Here is a 25,180-nt window from a genome sequence, read left to right as displayed (position 1 = left end):
TGTCGATCAAGTTAATCATTAAATGAGTCCCTGACCAGAAGAACGAGCACACGCACGAAAGTCAGGGAAATGTGTGTCCTCGAATACCAAGCCTCACACATGAAAAATGGACCCATCCTTACTTTTCTCTCCCCGGCTCCCGTCTCCAGGCGAGGCGATTAGGCCAATGCAATTGGCTTTGTTTTCTTTCCTCCGGACCTGATTTCCCCAGGGAGTGTGTGCCCGGCTCTTTCCAAGTTTACCTTCCACTCACCAGCTCCAAGACTTGGGGTGAGTTATGGAGCGTCTCTGACCTTCCGTCTGCTCATCTGTAAAAGCCATCAGCACACTCACCTCGTGGGGCCCTAGTGAGGATTAAGGCAGTGATCTGCAGGCCCCGGCCATTGTTGTTGTTACAAGCGCACTGCTTCCCATGATTTAGGGCACTGGCATTTCCTCTCTGTGTGGAAAATCTACAGCCAACACTAGAGAGCCCAGGAAGCCACCAACACCATCAGATGACAAAAGCCAACACGTGAACATCTCTCTCTCCTTGGGAGCAGCATCAGACCTAAGTAAAACTTTTCGCAGAGAACATGTTGGGGTGTTTGATATAAAATACATTTCTAACGTCTACCCCACCAGTATTTATAACAGAGAAAATTCTGTAACGATCTGTGTCCAACATGATGGGGCAACGTGAATAGATCATGACACATACAGCCAGTGCTGTGCAGGGCAGACTTTAGTTTGTTTACTGAGTGCCTTTAAGACCAGGAAATGTTCATATTATACTGTTAGACGACCACAACCAAAAAAAGATTTAAAATTACCTATATAGGGACCTCATTTACGTAAGGAAAGGTGTATTCAAAGAGACAGATTATAATAAGATAGATATTAACAAAGTCTCCCCTCTGGTTAGCAACACTATGGCTGGAGTGTGTGGGTGTATGTATGTGTTCATTTTTCCATATTTTCTAAATTTTCTTTTTCTTTTTCCGTCTTTTTTAATGTTTATTTATTTTTGAAGAAGAGAGAGACACAGTGTGAGCAGGGGAGGGGCAGAGACAGAGGGAGACACAGAATCCAAAGCCGGGTCCAGGCTCCAAGCTGTCAGCACAGAGCCTGACACAGGGCTCGAACTCATGAGCTGTGAGATCACGACCTGAGCTAAAGTCAGATGTCCAACCGACTGAACCACCCAAGTGCCCCTATTTTCTAAATTTTCAATGCAAGTATGACACTGGTGATCAAGAGAAAGTTCGTCTGATTTTCACTTCTGGCTCCCTGGACGGGAATCATATGGAGATAAACACCTTCCCCGTCTTCGAAGGCTGCCTTAGACTTTAACGGGTTAAAACTTCTGAGGTCAGAAGAAAAAACAAACTTCTGGTGTCGGAACCCCACCTCGACTTCAGGCTGTGAAAGGTCCAGCCACAGCCTCCAGCGGATTTCAGACTGGGCTGCCAGGAGCAGGCAAGGGCATCGGCACGTGGCCCACAGCCTGGTCTCTGAGAGCCACCTTGCAGGGAAGGGCAGGCCCCCAACAGGGAGCCCTGAACTGCTCTGGTCCTGGCCGCCTGTAAAGGGGTGTGGGAGAGCGCCTGCCTTCTGCCAAGGACACAGCCAAGGCCAAGCTTCAGAACTAGTGGCTGACATTCATCGTTATGGATGAGTCTCGCACTCACCACCTCATTAAACCCTCAGAGCTCACCAAAGACAGTGCCACGTCGTCCCATTTTACAGATGAGGACACTAAAGTTCGGAAGGTTTCGGTAAACTCACGAGGAGTTGGATCTAGGTTCCATCCCCTCTGAAACTCTCGACCCCTAAGCAGAGACAAACAGAGCCTCTCCTCTCGGCCTCCATTCTTCCGCCGGCCTCAATACTACTTCCTCTATTGCCGCCTGGATCCTCTTGGTTGGCTTTGTCCTCACGTGGGGACTTTTAGTCCTTCAGCAAGCATTTGTCACAAGCCCACTTCCCCTGGGACGCGCGGCTGGGGTGGGGGCTTTAGAAGGTGTTCCATACGCGTTACAGCCCCCAGTCCTCGTACGAGGAGCTGATGGGCCAGCCACGGAGACCTGTGTCTGGACCCCACGTCTGAGCCATGAGTCCTTCACGAGCCCACAAGGACCTGGCAGCCCACAGGTCAGAGGCAAGTTCAGGCTCTTTTAGCCACAACTGTCACAACCTACGCCGGGCAGACAGGCTCCACCTTGACTCGGGGAGGGCCGGAACATTCCAGCTGGCCAAGCAGGAAGGGGAGCTTCGCTGCCACGGAGCCCAGCCTGCCCACAGCAGGAGGAGGGGTGAACACAAGGGTGAGTGAGGGGAGCAGGGGTGCCCGGCAGAGAAATGCCCGTGGGGGCGCTCAGTGTTCTTCCCACAGCACCTGTGACCTCTAACCCAGGACACGCTAAATTGTGTGACAGCTGAGCCCGGGGCCACAAGCCGGCTCCTCCGGGACCTTCCCCCTGGGCACTCGGTCCAGCTGTTCCGGCGCATTCTCTCCTCTGTCAACCACACTCCAGGTCGAGGTGGGTGGGAGATGACTCATTAGCAAGCACAAAGGGCTAAACCAGTCCAGCCTGAAGGCTGTGGAATATGATGTGTTTTCAGAAACCACCAAACCCAAGACACCCAACCTGGTCCTCAGAAACTTAACCTCATCTCCTCCAGTTGCTCTGGACACGGCTCCCTATTGCCCCACTTAAGCTGAGCCTCCCCACACGTCGTCTATTGCCTCGCTGTTAGCGTCCCCACAGGGCTGGGGTAGTCAGACAGATCCGGGGAAGTCAGACAGATCCGGGTTCAAATCCTGCCTCAGCCACCATGGCCGAGGCCACGGCTTGGCCCCTTGCTGACAGCTCTCATATGTAAAACAGAACGATTATATGTAGGAATCGGGGTTGGGCCAGTGGTGCCCAAGGTACAAAATGCAAGGAGCTACCCTCAGGTTTGCAGGTCTAGGGAGTAAGCACTTCCTTAAATTTTGTGCCTTTAAACCAGGCAGCTTTCTGGCCTCACCTTAGTCCCAGCCCTGCTTGGAGCCCAGCCACCTGCACACCCTCACGCCCTTAAAGCTGGGCTGAACCCTCGCCACCGCCCCCCCCCAACTCTGGTCTTGGAAGTAACTGACTAAGACACTGTTTTGCCAAATGGAGGGTCTCAAGCCACTAATGTAAATTGGTGTGAAATCCACGTGGAGAGCCACGGCCAACATTTACAAAATTGAAATAGACTAGACTTGCCTGGAGTGGAATAAAAACAAGAGAATATCAGAATACATCTCATGGACTTTTTACAAGATGCTTGCTTCCAGTGTGTGGGGGGCAGGGGAGGGGGTGTGTGTACATACACTCACGCAGGCGCCAGGTTGGATGTAAACTGTATTTCTTACCACAGGCTAGGACATACCTGGTCCTCCCGGCCGGCTGGTCTGCACCTGGCCAGTCGCTATCTTGTCCCAACCTGCCTCCGGGCACACCATGGCTTGGATGCTGAGTCCGGTGGTTCAGAATGCAGGGGGTTTGTGTACGCTTTTCTGCCCTGTGGGGGCTCCTCCCCTCAGCAGCCAGCTTCCAGGGGATGATAATGACTTACCAGACGTCACCACGGTAGCTTCTGGTCACAGCCCAGCTCATGGGATGGGAGGGTCAGACCTGTGGATGAAACTCAGCCTCCAGACGGCCTGGATGGGAGCCCTGCCATCCTCCAGGCCCTGGGGGAGGCCACGGTGTGGGACCATGGAAGGTGAGGCTCAGGAGTGACCAGGTGAGAGCCTTACCCCTGCCCTCCGTGCCCCAGGCGAAATAGATAGAGCCAGCTCAGAGAAACCACTTCCTTCCTCAAGCAGCTGGAATTATGCTTGGAACCCCCACTGGGGAGTAAGTGGAAGACAGACGAGACATAGTCCCTCTCCTGGAGGTAAGAGAGAGCTATGTCCCCAGCTGACAGTGAAACGCTGTATACAAAGACACCAAGGCGCTGAATGCAGCCAGAAAAGGGAGCTGCTATCTCCTGAGTGGCCGATGCAATGTCCTGCCCACGCTATCTCATCGCATCATCAGAAGAATCCACGGCATGCGTGTTGTCATGTCTACAATCAATAAAATGGAGGTTGCCCCACATTTTTAAAAGTTGGGAACAGGATCCATGCATTCATGCATGCCTAATGCACTCCTGTATTTACTCAGCCAACAAAGATCAAGCAAGTGTAACAATCACATGCTAGGCAAGACACGAAATATTAAAAAAAAACAAAACACTTAAATACCCTCGAGATGTTCACAGTCTAGTTTGGGAAGGTAGGCGCATACCATTTAAATGCATTGAAGTCATTTATGCTTTTGTGACTCAAAGCAGAAGGTCCCCTGGGGGAGCGGGGGATTCTGCCAGGACAGGGTGGTTGGGGACAGGGAGGGAGGTGGGTGTAGGGTTGCAATCCTCATCTGGGTGAGATCGGTTTTGCCTGGAGGACCAGTCACAGTCGGTTCACGTTGGCAAGGGCGTTGGGAGAACAAAATAGGCAGAGGGGTGGGAGGGCAGGTGGGAGGGTCAGCCCTGCAGAAGGAGAGCATTTCTGCGAGGTGGGTGGGCAGCAGGGCAGTGGCCCAGAATCCCAGAAGAAGATGGCAGGCAGTGGGTAGGTAAGAGGCAACTCTCAAATCCATACGTAAATAGTTTTATGAAATAAGTAGGTCCTTTGTCCTCATCTGCCAGGGTCTTAACCATTGAAGTCACCTTTTCCTTAATATCCAACCCAGAGGACAAGCAGTCTCAAGTGTTCTTGCGAGTTCAGCGTTCAGTGAAGACTGAGAAGGACAACAGGGGACCCGATCTGCAAAGCGGAATGTGCGATACAATGTCCACGGGAGCTATTGTCTTTCGAGGGTTGCAGAGGTCACCCCCTTTGGGAAAAGCCCACTCGCTCCGTTCTCCCACAGACACACCTGCATCCGTGAGGCGTAACCACTGGGAGGGGAGTGCATTCCTGGGGCAGGAAAGTGAGGGAGAGCCGGAGAGTTCTCCTAAGTAGGTGAGGTGACCAGGCACGGGAACGAGGTCACGGTCACTGTCAAGGAGCTGGGACAGGTTTCAAGCAAGCAGAGAGATTCCGGGGCCATTAGCTCCTCTCCATTGCTGATCTGTTCCACATGCAATCTGATTTTTATGCTAAAGATTCGTGCACATAAAATGATAGGACTGCAGGCGCTCATTAAAAAGTTTATGTTCTTAGCGGCGTGTGGGGATGTGTGTGTGTGTGTGCGGGGATGTGTGTATATACTCGAGCTGCTGGAAATATAAACATCTTGCATATTTCATTTGTTTTTCTTCCAACTCAAAAAAGGCCTTCCTTTTGGTTTGTAATCTGTAATCCCCTTGGAAACCCAGGATGTAATCTGATAGAGAAAACTAAAACCCAGCAAGGTTTCACGGGATCCTGCGTTGGCTTTTCTTGGAAAATGGCTTCTCCCGAGATTGCTTTCACGCGTTTTTACAAGGCCATTTTGGAATACTGGATATGACATTTGATTGGGCCTTCCTTTAGAAAGGTCAGCTTTGCTTTAATAATGGTACATGTCATTACTGTGCGTAATAGGAAAATACTGGCCAGTTGACAGACCTGAGGCAGGACGTATTTTTTCAACCATTTGATTAAGACCTTCTAGAAATGGGAAGCCAGCAGTGCACACAAATATTGGAATGTGGTAGTAATTATAATGTGTGAATGGGACAGAAAGGTTAATTCTGCTTCATTTTGACACCTGAAGGTGTCCAGTGAAATGTCAGTTAAAAATGCCCATATAAAGCCATGTTCTTTTCAGCTTCAAGTAAGAAATACACATCTGACATTAACCAAAAAGCCAATAGCTGATAGAAAAAAAAACAAAACAGATAACTCAAACCATATTCCATTATCCACTCTCCAAAGACTGATATCCTAAAGAAACACCATGTAACAATTTGGATTGTCCACAGAGTTCCAAAGAGACAGGACTAGATTCTAAAAGTATACCCAGAGAACATGGTAACCCCTTGCTGTTATGCCAGAGAACAGAGATCTAGGCCCTGCAGCCCAAGCCCATGGCGAGGGCCACAGTCTCAGCGGCTGGGTGGTTGTGTCCTCCTGGACGCTGAGATGCCAGAGCCTGAGTGCCCCTGGCCTTGAAAGTCTCAATTGATGCTTCTACCTTGGACCACCTGTCAGACTCGCTGCATCAGCCCTGCACTGTGACGGCCCCTGGGGAGCATCCCAGGCCTTGGTGGTTGCATGCCCCCACGGTCCTTGCCTGTCCTCCCCCCCTCTGCACTCTGAGGCTGCAGCCTGCTCCTTACCTCGGTACAACCTAGCCCCTCCAGCCCCCCACGCTCCTCTCTGCCTGGAGCTTGAACCCCAAACACCCACGAGTTACATTCTAGTAACCACAGAAACTGTTGGCCTGAAAAATGCGTGCGGTTCTTAGCTCTGTGGCTTTAAGAGATGCCTTTCCCTCGTGACTCCATAAAATTCTATGGGCCTTGGACCGCTTGCTGGCCTGGGCCTGCCGTATAACCCAGAGCATGAGGCCTCAGCGACGAAACCATTCCCGGTCCCATCAAAGGCACGAAAGTGTCATACAAGGCACACCCACCTCCTTTTGTACCCCTGACCAAGTCACACACTTCTCTCCCATCCGGAGTCACCCCGAAGGGAACTGTACAAGGACAGCCTGGATCAAAGGCTGCCCTCAAGTTGTCTTTAGGCCTCGGGTAGGGTTCCCAAACCCATCACTTGACCAGCCCACAGGGGCCAGAGGACTGTAGTGACCCCCAGGTTCCGCTCTCCGGTGAAGAATGATCCAGATCACGTGTCCACAGGACCCACCATTACAAGAGAGATGAGTCCCATCCGCCAACCACAGGGCCAGTCAACCCGCCACTAGAGTGGACTCGTGCAACGACCAAGGCAATTCACAGCCACGCCACAATACTGTGCAAAATACAGCGAGTAGGAACCCAGACGTTCCTGAACACAACCCACCAGTCATGTGGCCTCGGGCAAGGCGCCTACTCCTAGGCCACGAAAGGGGAAGTTCTGGCCCTTGACAGGCTTTTGTGGAAATGAAGTGAGTAGCTAAATTCACTTATGTCCATACTGGCCCTCCCCGAACGTTCCTCCTCTTCCCCGTCATTCCCGAAAGCAAGTCCCCACCGCACGGTTCCCTGAGCTGCCCCGACACCATCCTACACACACAGCTGCAGAGCCGTGTCTCACAAGGGCACATCGGCCCCGGGACGTCGTGAAAGCCCCTGGCGGTGGCTTTGGTCTAGAGTCAGACCGAGGCTTCATTCTCTGTAGGCTGTCCGGTCCCCGTCAAGTCGCTTCGTCTCCCTGCCTCAATTTCCTCAGTCCCAAATCACACGGCCCATCAAGGATTATTCTGGGAAATTAGCAATCTGCGATCAGGAAGGCGTCGGTGACCATGCCTGGCAAACCCTGGACCCGGTTCCCTCCCCTCTCATAGCCTTATCCCCTGTGGGCACCGGGAGGGCTCTGGATGGAGTGAGCGAGGTAACCCCCTAGCGGCTTCAGAGCTCCTGGTCCTGACCTCCCTGGTGGTCCCCGGGGTCTGCAGGAAGAGACGCAGGAAGGGTCATTCACCTGCCTCTCCCCTCTGCATCCCGAGGAGGTAAACAAGGCCTCCAAGGCCGTCTCCCCTCGGCACTCTGTCCTGAAGTCCCCTCACCGTCTCTCCTAAGGGGGACACAGGGAAGACAACGCCATCTCTTGGGCTAACCTCAGCTGCTTCCTGCTCCGCTCCCCACAGCCCTCGCGCTCAGGCCCTCCCGCCGTAATCCGCCCTGACAGCCTCACCCCCTCGCCTTTCTCTTCCTCCCCTTACAAATACATTGATAAATGATGACAGCAATAATAGTAACAGCCATTGGTGGGTTTGTGGACACTCGCCTGGATCTTGAAACCGCAGTCACTTGTCCGCTTCTCCTTCCTTAAGACCAAACATACAGTAACCTCGGGACCAAAACAGAACCAGTGCATTTCACACACACACGCGTACATATGCACACGCACACACGTGCACACCTAAGTGCACACACAAGCACTCACACGTGGGCACATGTGTGCCATGAATACAGACGTGCTTACCCGTGCGCACGCACGCAGCCCACAAGGAATACATTTGCCGCAAGCAACCCTAGAGATTGCCGATGTATTCCAGGAAGAGCACAGTTCCACGTGCTTCTTGCAGCGTGCAAGACACTTTTGGGTGTTGACTTTGTGCCTACAGAGCAACTCAAGGCAGGTCAGAGAGAACCGGTCACCCATCTCTACCTTCCCAGGGAGGTAGCCAGGATGCCGGAGCCTCTCGGGCACTTGGAAAGAGAATTCCACTTGAGTACGTAGCCTTCGAATGTGCAATTGGCTGTGCAAATATTTGCTCGGAGCCTCCCAAGAGGTGCGTGTTAGAGAGGGCGGTTCAGCAGAGGCGTCCTGCTCTGGTTTTCTTTCCTGAGCAAACACTTCACAGTTGTCTGACACTTCGAGTTGTGTAAACCATAAAGTTAACAATGGCCCAAAGATCAAAGACCAAACTGGACGTTCCAGACCAAGTAATAATACACAGGCCTCATTCCTAGGGTGGCAGATAAGTCTCCCCATCTTTGCACAGAAATGAAGACCCTAACTCCGTCTCCCCTGACTCCTCAGCAAAAATGTTGACCCCAGATTTTGGAAAAGTGTAAGGAATTTATCGCATGGACTCACTCTTCAAAAATCAAATTTTCGAGCAACTTAAAAATAGAACGAGGTGTATTTTTTAAGGAACCAAAGATCTTTTCAAATAAAAAATTATACTAACTTCCAGCTATAAAATGCCCAAGGGGATAACAAAAGTAATAATAATAAAATTTATGTAACGACCCATTACTTGACACCCCAAATTTCCAGTTCTGAAGGGATTACATACGATAGTTTACCTCTGCCAACAATCCTGGGAGATATTATGATTGGAAATCACAGCATGTAATAAGCAAATACAGTATTAAATTAAGCATGGCTTTCAATACTTACTGCTACGGAAAACACCCAAATAACTCAAGTGAGAAATTATGTCACACTAAATGAAACATTCGACAAACCTTTCAAATCTTTCCTCTGCCCCCAGAGTGCCCATTCATTCCTGGCCCCACCACTCACCAAGCCTCTCGCCTACACACGGGGACCGGAGGGTGAAGGGGGTTGGATTGGCTCCGGGTCCTCGTCACCACAGGCACTGTTTACACACCAGAAGGACCAGATGTGCAGACGGAGCCAACCTAAGCGGGGCCAGGTCACTCGTTCAATCATCCAGCTGCCTCACTGCTCCAATGTGGTTGTGTGTTAGGAGCCGTGATGGGGTGGGGGGGGGGGCGACAATTACAATGAGACACAGCTCCTACCCTCAGAGATTTTACACTCGTTCAGGCTGGTAATGCATGCATGTATGTATGCATGCATGTAGAAAGAAAGAGAAAGAAAGAAAGAAAGAAAGAAAGGAGGGAGGGAGGAAAGAAGGAAGGAAGGAAGGAAGGAGAAAGAGAAAGAAAGAAAGAGAGAGAAAGAAAGAAAGAAAGAAAGGAGGGAGGGAAGAAGGAAGAAAGAGAAAGAAAGAAAGAAAGAAAGAAAGAAAGAAGAGAGGGAGGGAGGAAGGAAGGAGGAAGGAAGGAAAGAAGAAAGAGAGAGAGAAAGAAAGAAAGAAGAAAGAAAGAAAGAAAGAAAGGAAGGAAGGAAGGAAGGAAGAAAGAAAGAAAGAAAGAAAGAAGAAAGAAAGGAAGGAAGGAAGTCAAGATAACAGCAAGGAATCATGAGTGTTTATGAAGCCTTTCTCTGTCCCCACCCGGGGTTGAGCGCTCTGTAAGCACAAATCCTTTCGGGCCCCCCTCCCACAAGCCCTGGGAGATGGACGGCTCTCCTCTTCAGTCTGCTTACTGGAACACCAGGAGAAAAGCCTGGGCTCACATTCAGGAAGCTTACAAGCTTCATCTTGTTCCCTTGGCCTTGGTTTCCTGACCTCCTTCACTGGTACAGCCTGTATTTTGGTGAGCTGCCTTAAATCACTTTTTAGAACATTCGATACCTTTACAAGAACTTGTTTACTAAATTCAGTGTTTCCGAACTCAAACCCTTCATCATTTCCCCCAAATCTGCTTCTCCTCTGAATTACCCTATTTTAGATAATGGCAGTTCCAGTCCCCAGAGCTCAAACATGCCGTGATCACCTCTGATGAGTCTCTCATCCTCTTCTTGGCTTTGTCTCTCCATTCTGCCTGATACAGCTCTGGTCACCATCCAGTCCCCCAACAGCATCTTCCTGGCTCGTTCTCACACACTTTTGCCATCGTGGGTAGTGCCTAGGCCATTATTAACCTGGGACACGGACATGGTCTTGCAAGTCCTCCTCCTCTATACCACTTTACACACAGCTGCCATAGCTTCACGGAGCAGAGTTCTTGTGACATTATCACCCATATCTAACCTCATGTAGCTGTTGATGCATCTCCCATTTACCCATTCATCCACTTTCCCTCCCTCCCACCCACCTGTCCATCCATCATCCATCCTTCCATCCATTCATCCATTTATCCATCCATCCATTTATCCATCCATCCATTTATCCATCCATCCATTTATCCATCCAACTGTGTATTCATGTAGCCATGTACCCATCCACCCATCCATTTATCCATCCATCCATTTATCCATCCATCCATCCATCCAACCATCCATCCATTCATCCATCCAACTGTGTATTCATGTAGCCATGTACCCATCCATCCATCCATTTATCCATCCATCTATTTATCCATCCATCCATCCATCCATCCATTCATCCATGCATCCATCCAGATGGATTAGGAGCCCTTCCTCTGTGTCAACCCAGTGCTAAGTGTTTTATAAGCATCAGCCCCTTCTGTCTCTACTTCCCAACCCTATGAAGAGGACATTTCTCCTCTCCTGAGGTGACAAGCACTTTATCACATTAGAGAGAGAAAGTATGGAAAGTATGAGGAACCCAGCAAAGGCCACTGACCACAGAGTTTAAGCTCTGGGGACTGAAACTGCCATTAATTAAATAGGGTAATCCAGAAGAGAAGCCGGTTTGGGGGAAATGATAAGCAGTTTCAGTTGAAACATGTTGAGTTTAGTCAGTGATTCCTTGTATGTTCGGACTTTGAGAGAAAGGTTGAAATTAAGATTTGGGAGTAATCACAACTACTCAGCACCGTCACTGTAGCTTGAGAGCAGCCATAGACAACGTATAAACAAATGGTTCTGTTCCAATAAAACTTTATTAACAAAAATGAGCCATGGCCAGATTTGGCCTGTGGGCGGTAGTTTGAAGACCTTTGGCTTACAGGATGAGAAGAGCTGAGAGGCCCAGGGAGGGGAGTAAAGAGAGGGCTGCAGGAGTGGGGACCCCCAGACATGGGCACCCCCTCCCGCCTGAGGCTGCAACACCCATCTCCGTCTCATCTCCTGCATTTCTCACGCTGGCTGTGCCTTGTGCAGATGCACCAAACAGAATTAAACTACCCAAGGTCCAACTGCAATGGTGGCGGGGGGGGGGGGGGTGGTGTCCAGGTTCAAATCCACTCTGTCCTCTGCTAAGGGACAGCAGGACAGTGCACAGACCCAAAAAGGAAGGCCACAGAGAAGCAGCAGGGAGGCACGAGATTCTGGCTGGTCAGAGCAGACAGAACAAGGAGAGCTTTCTCTCTGCGTCCCCCGAATCCTGCTTCCCCAGGCCTTTCTTTCCACGGACCCTGCAGCTCTGGGTCTGCCGAGCCCCTAGACTGTGAGCACAGTGCGGGGCTCCTACGCAGAGGCGCCAGATGTCCTTGGGGCCTCCCAAAGAAGAACTCTGCTGGGACAATTGTGGCTCTCAGGCACTTCCTTCCCTCTTTCTTGCCTTGGTCAAGAATCCCATGTCAGGAGGACCAGGTCCTCCCACCTAGAAATATCTCACTAGAGGGACCTGGAGAGAGGCACTGACAGGCGGGAAAGTCCACACGAGGGCCAACAGAGGGCGAGCCCTGCTGGCCCTGAGCCACAGGCTGCTCCAGACTGTAGAATGTCGGGTGTCCAGGGCACCTATAGTTGGGGGGCAAAGTGTGTCAGAGCAAAGTGTCTCTGGGGCAGAAGCTTGGTCACAGTGGCGGTTGCCTACCTTTTGTCTCTGGCCGAGTGGGTCACCTCAGCCCCTGGCCAACTCAAGTGGGGTGGCTATAGAAATGTCACACGCCACGTTCTTGTCCGTCTGATGAAAGCAGGGGCAGCTCTGACGGCCCAGAAGGGCAGTGCCCAGGGAAGGCGGGGCCCATCCAAGTCCTTCGACACCCCCCACCCCCCGCCACGAGCCGGTACAGTAAAAGAGAAAAACTCTCTTTTGGGCAAGGCCAGGATGAGAGAAGGGAGAACAACCCTCTTCACCGTGAGGTCTCACCTGGCTGGGACGTGCTTCAGGTGTCCAGGCTGGCGAGGTCCTCCTCCCCACCCAGGAAGCTGCAGCAGCCACAGGGCAAGAATCGGGGATAGGGGGATCAAGCGTAGAGGCTGAGGGAGACGGGGGCGAATCCTGGCCGTGGCCAGGGAGCAGGTGTACAGCACCATTGTCAGTCCCGTAAGCCCGGAACAGAGTCGGAAGGTGAAGGGGGAAGGAACACATCTGCTACGTGCTGGGCACGAAATCCTTCTTGCAGTGTGGAGGGAAGCCAGCAGGCTGGGGGTCAGCACGCTGGGGGGCGCCTACGGGACACCCCGGGGGTTGGAGGAGCAGCAGACACACGCGCAGGAAGGTAGAGACTTGGAAACCATCCTGTGCCCTGCTGAGAGCCGATCCATCGGAGAGCGTGACTTTTCTCCCCAGGGGAGAGGGCACAGGGCAAGAAGGGAAAAACAGACGAGGGTCCCGACTGCACGAAACCTCCATATTGGGGGGTGCAGAAGAGGGCAGCCGTCTGTCCCCGTCTTCGTGAAGAGATTTCCCGAGCCCCGCTGTCCCTGCGGGCACTCGCCGAACACGCACGAATGAACGTGTGCACGTGCAAATGAATGAACCGTGCGCCCCTGGAGGGCCCTCCTTTGAACCTGAGGCCCCAAAAAACTGCGTTTCAACTTGGACACATCACTCCACCTCCCTGGTATCTGTTTGTTTGCTTATCTGTAAGATGCAAATAATAATTCCTCAGGCTAAGAGACGGAGGGAAATGTCACAAAGCCCCGACCCAGCCTCGGGGCCCACGGCCTGCCAGTGCTGCTCCCGTCTATCCTGGGCCACGTTTTCTTATCTGGAAATGGAGGCTATCTGGCTGGGCCTGTGTGAGGTGTCTCCCTACTGACACGCCCAGAGGGGCTTGAACTGCACAAGCGAATGCGTGGGCCTGGCAGGGGGGGTGGGTGGTGGGGACGGCCAGTGGAGGTGGCCGTGGTCAGCTCTGTCGGATTCCCATGTCGCGGCTCAAATCCGAGATAAGAGGAAACAGTCTTCCTTTTCAATCCCGATCGCCACTGACGGGTTCTGTGCGGCTCCCCCCTGCCCGTGTGAAATGCAGAAACTTCTGAGCAAGGCATTCCAAAACCAGCCCCAGGGAGGGGAGAGGCCCTCCCCCTGCGAATTGGGTGTGACGGTGCGGTTCCTTGTCCTCAGGGAGAGGCTGCAGAAAGGCTGGTACGCGCAACACGCTTTGCAGTCTGACCAGAGGAAATCTGCAAGTTTACTTCCTGCAGTCGAAAGCTGGAGATGCAAAGCGGAGAGCCTCTGTGTCTCAGTATGGTGCTTTTCTCATTTCACGCAAAAATCCCACAGGACAGGGCGCCTGGGGGGCTCCGTCAGTGGAGCGTCCGACTTCGGCTCAGGTCACGATCTCACGGTCCGTGAGTTCAAGCCTCACGTCGGGCTCTGTGCTGACAGCTCAGAGCCTGGAGCCTGCTTCCGATTCTGTGTCTCCCTCTCTCTCTGCCCCTCCCCTGCTCATGCTCTGTCTCTCACCCTCAAAAATAAACATAAAATTTTTTTTTAAATCCCTACAGGGTGTATCTTATAACAGTTCGTAGACGAGCGGACTCAAATTTGAAGGATAGGGTAAGGACCACCTTTTCCAACCACACGGCCAATGAAGGAAGCAGAACATTCCACCATAACTTGGGATAAAAAAAGAAAACCAAATGGTCCCCTCAGAGCTAGACTGTACTATTCACACATAAGCGAACACCCCTACGCGCTGTGCAAAACTCACTCTTTGAGGGAGAGGGGCCCTGCTCCACTGCCTGCAGGGTCCACTGTCCTTCCGTCTGAGGACAGAAAGCATACAGCAGGAGTGGCATGGTGGCCACAGGAGCCCAGGGCAGGGAGTCACCGGGGAAAGCAAGGGGCATGGCCCGGGGAGAGCTTGTCCTACTCAAGAACGGGATGAGTCCCAGTACCCACCATGCGCATGGATTGTTGGGATCTCCCAAGCCTGTGACAGCAGGATCACCACGGGCAAGGGCTTTGGGCTCAGACTGACCCAGCGCTCAACCACAACGTCCCCAGCGTTTGTGAACTCCACAGCCTTGGACCTGCTACCTTACCTAAGCCTCATTGTATGTATATAAATATTATATATATATATATATATATATGTATATATATATATGTATATAAAATATTTTAGAGGGGCACCTGGGTGGCTCTGTCCATGAAGCATCTGCTTCTTGGTTTCAGCTCGGGTCATGGTCTCCTGGTTAGTGAGTTCGAGCCCCACCTTGGGCTCTGCACTAATAGCTAGGAGCCTGATTGCCATTGTCTCTCTCTCTCCTGCCCCTCCCCTGCTCATGTTCTCTCTTGCTCTCTCGCTCTCTCTCTCTTTCAAACACAAATAAACAAACTTAAAAAAAATTTTAATAAAATATTTTTGAACATGGAGCACCCACAAGACTCACATAACTAACCACTTGGTAACCACCCTCCGAATTATGCTTTGGCCTCACTTCCAGGAAGCGAATGCAGGGTCAGCTCTCAGCAGGCCCCACCCCCGCCTGATCCCCGGAAAACGTCCTGCTTTATTTCTGAGAAGCAGAGGGGTCTCACTTCCAGGGATGGCAGGGGCCCCCCTGCAGCAGGGAGATGCCCTGTATCCTGCCGGCTCTGCTTGTTAGCGGGGAGATCACAGCCGCTGCGGCCACCCTGCCCCCAAGAGCCACCTCGGAAACGACCTCCTGCAGCCTGACGGTGCGGCCATGGGGGAGGAAGCATTGCACGCCTGAGGGGCAGGACCCGCTCGAGCTCCTCAGTGACAGGGCATCTCAAATCTCCTGATTCCAACGCCTCCCTAAACCTCCCTTCATCCCCTAGGAATCGCTAAGGTTCAGGCATCAAAGGGCTAAAGAGCAGGTTTTTGGCCACAGCGGCGGATGCCCCAGCGAGATCTCAGATTCTGAACTAAGTGCACAAGAGCGAGGGAGATGGGGACCCCCCCTCTACCCGAGAGGGGCCTGCAGGTGCCAGCCGGGGTGGATGTGCGCACAGGGCCGGTTGCTTCAGTGGGGAGTTATAAAGGGCCACGGGGGTGCCGTCTGCTTGTGAAGAACACGCTGACTTTTAAGTAGAATATTCTAGACAGCTCCCCAGTTCCCAGAATTGGAGAAGTGAGCTGGGCAGTGAACGGAGTATCTACTGCCTCTTGTTGGTTGTCTGCCGGGTGGTCCCAGAGCTACTTGGCTTTTCCCGTGTGTATTTCTGTAACAAGAATGCCTGTCATACTTTGGATATGCCTTCATTTGGATTCAAACCAGTTCAACATGCTCGACCCCACAGGGGCATTCCTGGGCCCTCTCGGGTGGGAACACGATCTGCTTCTCCCCAGCGGATCCCACGGACCCCGCCTGGGAGCCCCCCCCCCAGAGGAGTGTCCTCAGCACCCCCCGGTTCTGCGGGCAGGGCAGGGCCTCATCTCCAGGCTGGCGTCCACCCCAGGTCTCCTGGGTCCCCTGGAGCCCTGCCATGCAGGGGAGAGGGGAGGGCGCTGGGCCAACACCTGCGAGCCTCAGGAGAGAGATGCACCTTGTCACATCAGGAGAAAGGCGGTATGACCCTTTATCAGGCACAGCTGTTCCTCCCCGCGAGGTCACGGCTGAGGCCTACCTGAAAAATTGCATCACCTCCAGGTCCTTCCTGCACCACCCTACCCCAGGCGCATGTCACGGCCCCTCCTGGCCCAGACATCGCCGTGGAAACCGTGACGATTCCCCAAACATCATCATATTCCCAGGGCCTTCAGGAACTCTCTGTGGAGATAGGTGGGGACCTCGTGATTGTTTTTACAGATGAAGGGGCTGGAAGACAGAGTGAGCACGTTCTCTGCGGCGGGCTCCAGGACGGGCTGAATTACAGCTCTTAGAAAAAACCTGGAAGAGTGCAAACCGAAATTCTCAGAACAGGTTCGAAGCCTATTGACCATTTCGCAGAAGGAACCACGAGGGGCTTCATCTCGATGGACGGCTTTCCCGGTGCCCACGAGAAGGCAAAGCACGGCCCCCCCTCTGGCGACGGGAGCACACCACAGCCCCTGGACCTCATGTCCTGGAGAACAGGCCAGATAAGGAGAGGGCGGGAGGCAGCAGACAGCAGGCCGATGTTCGGGTCTGATACAGAAGCCAGCGGTAGAGGGAGGGCCCGGGAGTCCCAGACAAACCCACGGTTCTGATGCCAGCCCATCGGCAACGAGAAATGAAAACCCTCCGGATCCCGTTGCGTATTTATTTCCACGCTTTGCAAGCAGAAAGCCCCAGGGGGAGGGTGTCGTCTTCTGGAACAAACTCCACTGTCTTCATTCACCAAACTTCCCAGGTGTGTGGGCGACCCGGCCAGGAGGTGTCTTGGTCAGCAGAGCGTCAGCTCTCCAGGCCTCCGGGGGGCTCAGCCCAGGCGCAGGCGGAGCCCCGAGAATAGGCACGGCGGGGAATCTGCTGCCCACCCACTTACACCAACGAGTCCCCTGACCCTTGACGCCCCGCCCTCCACTCCAGTCTTCCACCTGGGTCCTCTGCCCTCTGCCTTCAGCCCTGAGGCCCCACATCCCAAATCGCCCCTTCCTTCCCCACAAACGACCGGGTGAGGCCTGCTATGACCCAGCACTGTGGGGCCTGAGGCCCTGGCTCCCGCCGGGCCCCTGCACATTCTGCCGCCCACCTGATTTCCAGCTCTGGACACCACCCCGTGACATCAGCTCCCGGGGAGGGCAGCCCACCCAGAAGAGCCCGCGTGACCCCAGAGGCATACCTTCTCCCCTTTCTGTCTGGAAAGGACTTCACATCTACGCCTGGTGGGGAGAGAAGAAGCTTCCATAGCTGGTTAAGAAAGGCCAGCTTGGAGCGGGAGCTGCTGTAGGTCTGGGGCCCGGGGCCTGGGGCCAGGGAAGGTCACAGCACAAACGCAGACTCACATCTCAGCCTGCGGCCACTGTGCAAACCAGTCAGCCGCCCCGAGGTGCCAGCACTCTGGCCGGGGCCTGCTCTGTGGGTCAGATGCAAGAAATCCTGGCTTCCCTCAGGTCATTTCAGTAGAGGGTCCCTCTTGGATCTGGTGGCAGAACGGCTCACATGCACGCATGCACACACACACACACACACACACACACACACAGGAAGCCAGGTGTGGAAGCGGATGCCCACCCACGGTCAGGCCCCGGGGGACACACGCAGTGGTGAGCAGGTCTGACCCTGCCTCTGAGGCCCTTCCACTCACGGCAGAGGCAGTGAGTGAATCTGCTCCATGCTGCGTAGAAAGACAGGAGTCACGTGACAGGTGATAGTTTGATCAGCCACGAAGCTGAGGTGTGAGGGATGAGAAGGAATGAGTTCTGCCCATGGAGTGGGGGGAGCAGGGAGTCAGGCAGAGTGCCTCCCACATGTGCAAGGGGTCTGGGGCCAGAAAGAGCTTGATGTGAGTAGTGATGAAGACAAACACAGAAAATATGGGAGGAGAGACCCACGGGTGCTCAGGTGACAGGGCAGGACCCCTCTGGTCCTGGGGGCCAGGATTGGCCAGGACTGGTTCTAAACGCACCGCTGACATTTTAAAGGGCTTTAAGGAAGGAGACAATAGCATTTTTTATAAAGCATCACCCTGGCTTATGTGTGGAGACAGGACGTAGTGGGTCAGCTTGGGAGCAGGAAGCACAACCTCTTGCCAGGGTCCCGGGGACGTGAAGAAGAGAGGAAGGGCAGAAGCACGCCGGATGCATTTGGGAGCGCAGGCAGGGTGGGAGGGACGGAGAGGTCACCGGTTTTGAAATGTCTGGCAGGAGCAGCTGAGTGGAAGGGGGCGGGGGGCAGGTGCTGGGGAAGACAACAGGGCAACACAGGCAGGAAGCCGTAGCCAACGTCCTCTGCCCTGGGACCTGCACAGAACAAGAAGGAGGAGGAAGATGCCAGATCATCCACATGCAGGGAATTTCAGGCCCAGAGGCTTGGTCTGGGAGAAGCTCGGGGCCTGAGGAAGGCCGGGAAGATGTTCGCCAAGTAGGAGGCTGGCCTCCCCCCACCCACCCTGGATGCCTGGGGGGCGCCTTGCAGGTGGAGGCCAGGGCTGGAAGAGGCTCAGGGGCCACTGGAAACTGGCCAGGCTGGCCAGGCTGGCCAGGCGCAGGCCCGGGCAGAGACCAAGCGATGGAAGAACGAAAAGACCTTCTCCTTACGCCTTGAGCCTTCCAGGGAGGGGTTATAACCGACTGAGGTTCTGAAATTAGAGAACGGCCTTCTTCCACCCTCAGAAGCTTCTGGAACTAGGTTTCCTGTAGCCAACACAGGCAGGCTTCTGGTATCTCCACCTAATAAGACGCACAAGGAAGTGGGTTTCTGTCCACCAAGTTGACTCTTGGGCTAGACCCAGGCTTCTTATCCAGCTGGAATGTACCGGAACACCCTACCACCCAGCTTCCATTCCACTGGGGCCATGCCAGGTCAGTGATGGTGCCATGCGACCATTTGACTATCAGCACAAAACTGGCCTTATTCATAGAGTGATATTGGGGCCCCTCTGTTCATACGTGGTAGCCAGTGCCCACAGGTCATATGTGGAAGGTCTTTTGACCCTGGTAGAAGAGAGGTTCAAAATGCACATGTCTGGTTGGGGCAAAATAATGGTTGCGTTATCACTAATGTCTAGCAATCACTGAATTCTTCTATGTGCCTGGTACATGCCCAAGCTCCCCAGAATTTTCTTTTTAAAATTTTCTTTATATGTATTTATTTTTGAGAGACAGAGAGAGACAGCGTGAGCGGGGGAAGGGCAGAGAGGGAGGGAGACACAGACTCCGAAGCAGGCTCCAGGCTCCGAGCTGTCAGCACAGAGCCCGACGTGGGGCTCGAACCCACGGACCGTGAGAACATGACCTGAGCCGAAGGTGGACGCCTAACCGACTGAGCCACCCAGGCGCCCCTCTCCAGAATTTTCTCATCTCATCCCTACAGAGACAGGGGTGGACAGCCTGACCTCCCCTCTGCTGGGGAGGAGGAAAAGAAGTTCAGAGGGTTTACCTCTGAAGAGGTGGGATAAGGGTCAAACACTTGCTTGAACCCCAGATCCCACGTTCCACCACGTGAGCAGGAATGAGTAACACGCCGGGGTCCACGGCTCGGGGAGTGGCACCCAGAGAGCCCTAATTCCATTCTTGTCGCAGAAAAGCTTGGGGAACGCAGGCTGCGGGGCGCCTGGGTGGGCAAGACTCATAACTGGGGAGAGATTTAAAGGCAGAGTGCGAATACATTGGCTCACCTTCTTGCCTCTAATTGAGGAGCAATTAGAAGAAGATTTTTGGAGACGGGCCTCTGTTAACTGCCTCCCAGACTGCCGTTCACCACACGCGTGACGTCAGGCAGGTGGCCTCGCCGCTCTGGCCAAGCTTGCTCATCACGGGACCGAGGGGTGAGGACTGCCCCCCACCGGCTTCCAGCCCGCGCTGAGCGGAAGGTTCTGGCACTTGGCACGGCTGGTGGGGAGCAGCGCGGTCCCGTCCATGACAAGCCCAGCCCGAGGGCCAGGATTTATGAATCTGTTTTGTTTTCTTTTTGAAGCAAGGCCAACTGAGTTTTATAGGCACTTGCTTCCCAGAAACTGGCAGATCAAGGTGTCTCTGTAACCACATTTTTTTTGCTCAAGTCCAAGGAGACAAGAATAAAATCCCCTTTTGGGGGCACCCGGTGGGGGGGGCACAGTCGTTAAGTGTCCGACTTCGGCTCGGGTCATGATCTCACGGTCCATAGGTTCAAGCCCCAACTCGGGCTCTGTGCAGACAGCTCAGAGCCTGGAGCCTGCTTCGGGTTCTGTGTCTCCCTCTCTCTCTGCCCCTCCCCTACTCACGGTCTGTCTCTCTCTTTTATTTATTTATATTATTCTATTCTATTCTATTCTATTATTTATAATAATAAATAAATGTTAAAAAATTTAAAAGGGATCCACACCCGCTTTCTGCTTGGTCAGTTCCAGTAAACCAAAACCAAATAACAATATGCCCCAAAGTAGCAGCATCTGACGGGCTTGAGATGTATAATGGCCTGAAAGTGCTCTTTGGTTATTTCTCTCTCTCTGGTGTGTTCTAGAAGCTGATTTACAGAATTCTCTGATTACAGAAACCACACCATCTGCAGATCTCTGGGGTCTCAGTGGTGCTGGAAACCCCACCAGGAGTCTCGGGACGGAGGGCCACGAGGACCCGGACTTCAGCCTTGTTGCGAACAGTGGCAACCTTGATTCGCCCTTGACCTGCCTCCTCCTGGTCCTCACCTGAGAAATCAGGCAAATGCTGCCAGTGGGGCTGCAGAAGACCAGGTGGGTGACCAGAGCAGGTGTCCCATGGGTGAGTTCCTTCTTGTAAGTGCCCAGGGAGCACAGAAGACCTTAGAGCCACAGCTCAGAGACCTCTATTTTCTTAGCTACAAACCACAATAGAGTCTCCAATTAATGCGTATCCCATGATGGCCCATGTAATTCCAAAATCGTTGGCCCGGGGATCCCAGAATCTCCTGTAGCTCGGATGCAGAGACAAAGAGAGCTCCAGCCTGACCTCTCTGAGCGTTATCACCCCGGGGAAGTTACAGCGATTCTTAGCAACGAGCTGCTATGCCCGCAACGGGTTGTTGGGGATGAGGGATCTTTTGGGCTGACTTGAAAAGGAAGAGAAAGAAACGTCAGGGCTGCGGCCGTGAAGTTCTACCACCTTCCCCCTCCGAACCTGTCTCCCGGCCTCAGGAGATGGGTTTCTAGTCCTTGGTGGCGCTCCTCAGCTGTGTGTCCCGTGCAGTGAGCTCCCACATCAACAGGGCAAGCGCAGGACCCGCCTGGGTGCTGGAGACAGGCATCGGGCTTGAGCCTCCTGTAAATGACGACCCTGACCGGTCATCCGATCTCCCTCCCGGACTCTTCTGCCAGCCCGAGGAAGTGGTGGCCTGCATCCCAGTCAAAGGGGACCTCCATTTTGTTTTTGTGACTGAGTACCTCTTGGCTTGGCGTTGACTCAAGCGTGGCTTCCGAGGGGAGAGAGGAGTGAGCAGCTATAGAGTGGCTGGTGGCAGGGAGGCGGGGGTGGGGGGGTGCTCACGGGTACATTTGCTGCCAAGGGATGATCGGGCCCGAGACAGAAGAAGTGAAGTGTCCTTCCCTGGGCACACGGATTGACAGACACGTAGGCACGGGAGGGACACGATGTGTCCCAGGCCCTTAAACCAAGCACCTCCTTCACTGGACTCCACTGCCTGGAGGAAGGTGTTTTACTGCTACCTTTTCATCACACAGCATGGCATGCAATTCATGGCCCTAGCCTTGCCCTCACAGCCCCAAAGACCTGGCTGGCGTCTCAGTGCCTACAGCCAGCTCTGGCACAGTCCAGAAAATAAGGACCAGGAAGGCGAAGCAAAGTCTTTGCACAAAATAATCCCAGAACCACTCAGAAGAAAATAATCCTAGAACCGTAACCCCACTTGGTTTCCTAGGGCACGGGTGGCCCATGGGCCAAGTCCCGGTTGGAAACTACATGCTGCGTCTTCTCACGGCAACGCGACAGGTCGCGAAGGAGCTGGGCTGCTAAGGTAACAGGTCGAACACTTACACTAAAAAAAAAAACCTGAGTCAATGTTTATCTGAAAATCAAATGTCTCTGAGTGTCCTGTGTTTTTTAAAATTATTTTAAGATTTCTTTATTTTTGAGAGACAGAGAGACACAGAGCACAAGTGGGGAAGGGGCAGAGAGAGCGAGGGAGACACAGAATCCGAAGCAGGATCCAGGCTCTGAGCTGTCAGCACAGAGCCTGATGCGGGGCTCGAACCCACGAATGGTGAGATCATGACCTGAGCCGAAGTCGGACGCTTAAAAGACTGAGCCACCCAGGCACCTCTGAGTGCCCTGTATTTTTATTTGCTGACAACCCTAGGTGGAGCCTCTGACAATAACATCTTGGAGTAACCTCCTTTCCCCGGATCCAGCCACTTTACCGCTCCTGGTACGAATGGGCAATCTTTTCTCAGTTTAAGCTGCTGCCTCGTACGTGTTACAGTTCCAACTCGATGCCTCTGTTGTCAGCTTTTTTGCTTCATGACATCGACCCTCCCAGAAATGATTCATCAACGATTCATCGTGATCAGGTCCCGTAAATAATTGCTGAATTGTATAAACCCATAAATCTATCCTATTCTTAGGGTTTTTGTTTTTCGTTTCATTTGTGCTTTATAGAAAGGTGTGTTTTTTCCCAATTTGCCCATAAGGTTGGCACACTGTTACACTTTTGAGAAGAAAACCCTGAGGAGTGCTAACGTGTCACTGACATGTCTAGGCTGTTGCGTGTTGCTCCATGTTCCTCAATGTGGCAACTGAGTTTGTTCAATTTCCAGCACGAAGCATTTGGCCTGGCCGTTCAGTGGTTGGTATGTGAACCGGAATCCCGACACTATTCTGAATTGTTGACAGCAGTAACCTTGGATATGGGCAAGGGTGATACGAGGATTATTAAAACAAGGTTGGAGGAGGAGGATAGCTTCCAAATCTATATGAAGCACCTAATCTATCAGTCGGAATCTCTGGCAGTTAGATCCTGGACCGAAGCATGTGTTGGGTGTCTTGGGCGATTGTACCCTGAAGCCATCATGTGGCACATGGCTCAGAGCAACTTGTCTTGTCTACACATGCCACTGCGTTTCTGGAAATAAAGTTAAACATTACCAACTGGTCTCAGGATCCTTAAACCATTTACCAGTTAGTGAGTGGGTTATGGTTACCATGCAAACAGTGGAAATCATCAACCGGGACTTGGTCAGAACGCCATAAAGTTGTTCATGAAAATGTATCTAAATGATCGTGTGCTAAATATAAATTCTCTGAAGATTTTAGAGAGGCAAAGTCCACATGGTGAATTCCATACTGTCGCAGCCCCACATAAAATCACTGGATGGGTCCCTCGGCTGTCGTATGCCAAATCCTCACATTAGTCCCCACTTTTGTCGGTATGTTTGTCTATTCTGATACCTAATAAATATACGCCCATCGAGACAAAGTGGAAGGTAGCCATAATCAGAAAGGGAAAAGCATGTGTATTACTCTACCACCCACATTTAAAACATAAGCACAGTTCTAAAAAGGGGGATGGTTCTAGGGGCACCTGGGGGGCTCAGTCGGTTAAGCGTCCAACTTCGGCTCAAGTCATGAGCTCATAGTTCCTGGGTTCAAGCGCCGCTTCGGGCTCTGTGCTAACAGCTCGGAGCCTGGAGCCTGCTTCCGATTCTGTGTCTCCCTGTCTCTCTCTGCCCCTCCCCTGCTTGCATTCTCCCTCTCTTAAAAATAAATAAACATTAAGAGAATTTTTTAAGTGGGAGGATTCTATAGCCCCCAGCTTTCTTACACAAAACATGGGCATCTTTCCACATCAGCAAAGATGTTTTCACAGCCACATGGCGTTTTACCGTCAGGGCGAGCCACAGTGTTTTGCTTGCACTGCCTACTCATTGTTCACTATTCTGCACGTCCCATTTTCTCCCTGTTGTAATCAATGCTGTCAAAGGCATCTATCATCACTGATGCTGAATTTTTGCAAAGCATGAAATCTTTTCATAGCTTGTAGTTGTGGTCTGATTTTTATCTTTGACCCCTCAGTCGCGTAGGGCTGTTCTATGTTGTCCTGCTTTGTTTTCATTTTCCAGGGTTTGAAGTTTCCTGTTTATGCCTCCATTACCTCTCTCAAGTTTTCCTGAGTTGCGGTCAAAGGATGCGGCTCATACTGTTTCTTCTCTTTGAAATTCATGGAGTTTTGTTTAAAAAAATTAGCTAAGACGTGAGGTCAGTTTTGGCAGATGTCCCCAGGGCAGTTAGAAAGTGCTGGATTCTCCCTTTGGAGAGCACACCATTGGACTCTTAGCTCTTGATTCAAAGTTGTTTATTACAGGATTCAAGTCCTCACTCTCGTTGTGTTTTGCTTACACGATCTCTTAAAACCCAAGGAAGGACCTAATGTGTATTAATAAACTAGTGTTGATTTCCGGCAAGTTCCCTCTCACTAATGTGAAGTCACAGTGCTGTGTGGCTGCCATTGGGTGTAGCCTGAAGGTCCACGGCAGGTGACTTGTACCATCTGCTTGAAGCCCATCTTTCCAAATGTTACACATCTTTCTCAAGGAACAGAGGGCATCAGTACATGGAAACACCGCCGTCTCTCATCCATAGCTATTATGTTTTTTTCTGACGTCTTTCCACCGTGTTTTTACCTCATTCTAAGAAAAGATCCTAAACATCGCCTAACTCAGTTTTCAGAATTCTTACTGGCTTTTACCTTTTCTAACCCATTTTAAACTCTGTTGCCATTTTCTTTGTCTCTAACTACTTCTTCTGACGTCTGCCATTTCTTTTTTCATCTCTGCCGGACCGTGTCATGACTCCCCTCTGCCTGTGCAGAGTCTGGAAAAGGGGAAAGAAGATGATGTCTAAATTTCCCCTAATTTCCCCTCCATCCGTTTCCTGTAGTAAGTTCTTTTAAATGTGTTTCTCCCATCGATTGCAACATGGGTTTGCCTCCTTCTGTGACTCTGCAGACTCCTCTCATGGGTGCGTGCATGGACCTGGGCCGTCACAGGATGCCATCTGACCAGAACGGCACCTCTGGGCCCTCCTTCCTCCAGACACGTCACCCACCCCG

This window comes from Prionailurus viverrinus, unplaced genomic scaffold (genome assembly GCF_022837055.1).
Source record: "Prionailurus viverrinus isolate Anna unplaced genomic scaffold, UM_Priviv_1.0 scaffold_39, whole genome shotgun sequence".
Classification (NCBI taxonomy): Eukaryota; Metazoa; Chordata; class Mammalia; order Carnivora; family Felidae; genus Prionailurus; species Prionailurus viverrinus.
Note: the sequence above shows the minus strand (reverse complement) of the source record.